The sequence below is a fragment of the Marmota flaviventris genome, chromosome 5 (assembly GCF_047511675.1).
Source record: "Marmota flaviventris isolate mMarFla1 chromosome 5, mMarFla1.hap1, whole genome shotgun sequence".
Classification (NCBI taxonomy): domain Eukaryota; kingdom Metazoa; phylum Chordata; class Mammalia; order Rodentia; family Sciuridae; genus Marmota; species Marmota flaviventris.
The window spans coordinates 47,443,181-47,447,495 of NC_092502.1; the positions used below are offsets into that span (position 1 = coordinate 47,443,181).

Genomic DNA, 4,315 nt, shown 5'->3' on the forward strand with positions numbered 1-4,315 from the left:
GCAGAGAGAGAGAGAGAGAGAGAGAGAGAGAGAGAGAGAGAGAGAGAAGAAGAAGAAGAAGAAGAAGAAGAAGAAGAAGAAGAAGAAGAAGAAGAAGAAGAAGAAGAAGAGGAGGAGGGGGAGGGGGAGGGGGAGGGGGAGGGGGGAGGAGGGGGGAGGGGGAGGAGGGGGGAGGGGGGGAGGAGGAGGAGATAAAGATAAAGTCTGAGTTTTTCCATACCACCGGGTATTTGTGCCAAAGTGGCTATGTGTGCAAACATCAGGGAATCCCTCCTCTTGAGAACCAAGGGGAAGTCCCTCAAAACTAGCAATAAATAGTGTTTTCCCCCACAGCAATCCAGCTTTGGAGAAATTCTACTAGTTATTGATGCTCCTCCCCCAGAAAACAACAATGAAGTGTTCTGTGTGCCAACAAAATACCTTTAAAGAAAAAAGTAGTAAATTCTGCATTTAAAAATAAAACTTGCTAAAATATAGCATTTCAAACCGTACAGTCATCAGAAGTACAGTTATTAAAAATCCTCGCACTTGACATCTCCAGTATCCTCAGCTTTCTGTGCCTGGTCTGTTTGGCATCTACATTTTCTGCAGGGTTATTCCCATCCTTGACAACCTCAGCTTTTCCCTTTTTCCTTTTGGGTACCTACTCTCCCTTCTCTGCAGGAGCCTTTTTAGGCTTTGGCTCTCGCTTTGGAGGAGCAGATAGTAGACAGCCTGTCGGGTCTTCTCTGTGGTTCATCCTTCACCTTGGCTTCATCTCCTTCAGCATTGCCGTCAGCCTTTCTCTTGGGCATGGTGGCGACCGTGGTGGGCGGGAAGCACTGGACACGGGGATGCAGCAGCACACTTGGGCCAGTCTAGGTGTCATTCTCAGCCTCTTCTTCTTCACACTGCCCTGAAAGGTTTCTATTTTTTGATGTAGACACTCATCTCTATAAATCTCCCTCTTAGTGTTGCTTTTGCTATACCCACAGGTTTTGGTATCCCCATTTTCATTTGTTTCAAGGGATTTTTATATTTCCCTTCTAACTTCCTCAACAACTTAGTTTAATCAAAACACATTGTTCAGTCTCCATATATTTGTACAATTTCTAAAGTTTCTCTTCCTGTTGACATCTAGTTTCATTCCCCTGCAATCAGAAAAGTTACAGGGCATGACTTTGCTTTTGAATTTGTTAAGACTGTTTTGTGCCTAAGATATTGTGTATTCTAGAGAAAGTTCCTATGCACTGATGCTGAAATGAATGCAGCTGTTGGATGGAACATTATATAAATGGCTGTTAAGTTTATTTGATTTGTAGTATAGCTTAACTCTGATGTTTCTTTATTGATTTATCATCTAGATAATTTATCCATTGGTGAGAGTGGGCTACTAACTCACTATTGTTTTAATGGAACCTCTCTCTTCCTATAAGTCTAATAATACTTTATAAAATTAGATACTGTGATGTTATGTACATATAGGTTTATAAACTACATCTTTTCAATAATTTAATCCCTTGGTCATTACATAGTGACCTTATTCTTGAAGTTTTTATCTTGAATTTTGTCATATATAATTTTCACTACTGTTGCTTGGTTTCATATTCCATTTTCTTGGGATATCATTTTCTATTCCATGAATGTTCTTTAGTATTGAGGTGAATTTCTTGCAGACAACATATCGTCAGGTCTTGTTTCTTAATCTATTTAGCTAGACTGTATATTTTAATTGGAGACCTGAAGACACCAGTCATAAAGGAAAGTTTTGGACTTGTGCCTATCACTTGATAAATTTTAGTTGTATGACTCTCCTTTGTTCAGTTTTTCCTTTCTAATAATCTTTGTGGTTTGATGATTTATTTTATTGATTTTTTTTTTAGTTTTTCCTATTTATCTTTTGTGTATCTAGTCTTCTCATGTAATTTATATTTTCACATACTATGATGTTGTTATTTCTTCTATTGGATGTATTATTTTTCCTTAGTCATGTTTTGTAAGGCTGAACTGGTGGTCAATAATTCCCTGTTTTTACTTATTTTGGAAGGTTCTTATTTCTGCTTTGTTTGTGAAGGATGCCCTCACTGAGTGTATTAATCTTGGTTGGCAGTTTGTTTTGATTTTTTCTTTAGGACTTGAAATACATCATTCCATGCCCTCCTGGCCTATAGTATTTATGCTGAGAAATATTCCATTAATCTAATGAGTTTGCTTTTAAATATGAGTTCATGTTTTTTCTCTTACACATTTTAAAACTCTGTCTTTGCTTTGTACTTTTGACAATTTGACTAAAATAGGCTGTTGTGAGAATTTGATCATGTCTACCTGTAAGTCCGTTATATATGGCTGTCTATGTCTTTCTCAAGATTCCAGAATCTTCTGTTGATATTTCATTCAATAGGTTTTCTGTATTACTTCATCTTTATTTCTTCTCCTGAAGAAATGCCAGTGAGTTTGATATTTGATCAATTAATTGGGCTGGGATTGTGGCTCAGTGGTAGAGTGCTTGCCTAGCACGGGCGGGACCCGGGTTGGATCCTCAGCACCACATAAAAATAAAGGCATTGTTGGGCGGGGGGATGTGGCTTAAGTGGTAGCGTGCTTGCCTGGCATGCGTATGACCCAGGTTCAAACAAAGATGTTGTGTCCGCCTAAAGCTAAAAAATAAATATTAAAAAATTCTCTCTCTCTCTCTCTCTTTAAAAAAAAAAATAAAGGCATTGTATTGATCAATTAATTGTGCTCTGACGATCTTGAATGCTCACTTCATTCTTATTTAATTTTTTTCTGTCTGTGATATTTTGAAAGACTTCTCTTCAAGGTATGAATTTTCTTTCTTCTATATGATCTAGTCTTCTTTAGGCTTTAAACTGAAAGTTTTCTACAATATATTTAGCTCTTCATTTTCAGCATATCTATTTTTTTTTTCAAATATGCTCTTTGCTCATCAATATTCTTCATTGTTTTCCTAATTTAAATGTCTTTTTCTGTATGTACTGGATTTCACTGAATTGAAAAAAAAATCATTCTTTTAAATTTTTAATGAGACACTCCATCCACTTGAATATTTTTGGAATCTGTTACTGGAATTCTGATCTTTAGGAGGTGTCATAGTACCTTGTTTTTTTCATATTTCTTGTATTGCTATGTTGGGATTCGTGCACCTGGCAGAATGGACATCTCAATCACTTTTATGGGATGGCCTTTGTATGTGTCTTTTTCCTTGAAATGTGTCTTGGGGTATTGGTTTGTTATGCTTTTTGTTGGGTTTATTTCTTGCATATCACAATAGTGTGATTTCTCTCTAGCCTATAGTGAGTTTGAGCACAGAACATACTATATCAAAGTTGGAGATTTTCTCTATGGATCACAAAAGAGAGGAGACACTCATTTCAGACCCACGTGGTGTAAACAGCTGTGTGGTACACTCTGTGTGGTTACTCCTACATTGAGAATAGTGGCCCCTATCAAGTGATAGGTTTTCATCAAGCACTGTTGATGTTGGCTATTCCTTGTAAGGGTCTCTGGTAGTGATGAGACACCTGAATTACTTATCCTTTGATGAGACACTGATGCAGGCTCTGGTGCTTCATGGGGAGAGGTGGGGCAGGAATCACAGCAGCCCCACTTTATGGCACTCACACTCATTCTTGTCAGCAGTACATGAGCAAATAAGAAATGAAGGCAACTGATGGAAAAGTCTCCTGTAGGCACAGTGACAACAGGAATTGTAGAGTTTTTCTGTGTTGCTTCAGTGGGCATGCCTGCCTGGGAGCAGGACCTCAGACCCTCTCAGCCCCTGCATGCCTGGCATGGAGCATTAGTGGGGTCTTTTCTTCCTGGCCTAATTCTTTCAGCTATAGTACTTGCCAGGGATCAAGTATGAATGGGTTGTGGCTGGTGTCAGACAAAATTTCTCTCAACCGAGGTTTTTGTAGGAGTGAAAAAGAACAGAATGTGTCCACTGCCTGGCAAATTTTCTCTTCAGACTTTTGTAGGCTGTGTATTTCAGGGGGCAGGTGACAGCCAGAGCTTCAGTGTTGCTTAAGACTAACCTGGCTTACCTCTATTTGCTGGGGAACAGTGGACTACAGAATTATTTCCCTGCTTTGTTAGTAATAGGCATCTGTGTGTAACACAGACAAAAAGAATGGTAAGAAACGAGTGTAACTGCATTCAATCCTGGTACCACATGAAACCACATGTGACTGACCATGCCCCCTTTCATAGGGAATTGGCTTCCTGATCTTCAAGTTCTTAAACCATTTTCTTCCATATAGCAATTACCTGTTCTGTACAGTCGAGCATTCTGACTGGGTTTGAATGAATCAAGTTT

At 38.7% G+C, this 4,315-nt stretch overlaps 1 pseudogene; it reads right to left on the reverse strand.

Moving 5' to 3' along the window:
- Positions 1-512: 512 nt before the first annotated feature.
- Positions 513-794, reverse strand: LOC114097190 (non-histone chromosomal protein HMG-17 pseudogene; annotated as a pseudogene).
- Between the last annotated feature and the right edge of the window lie 3,521 nt (positions 795-4,315).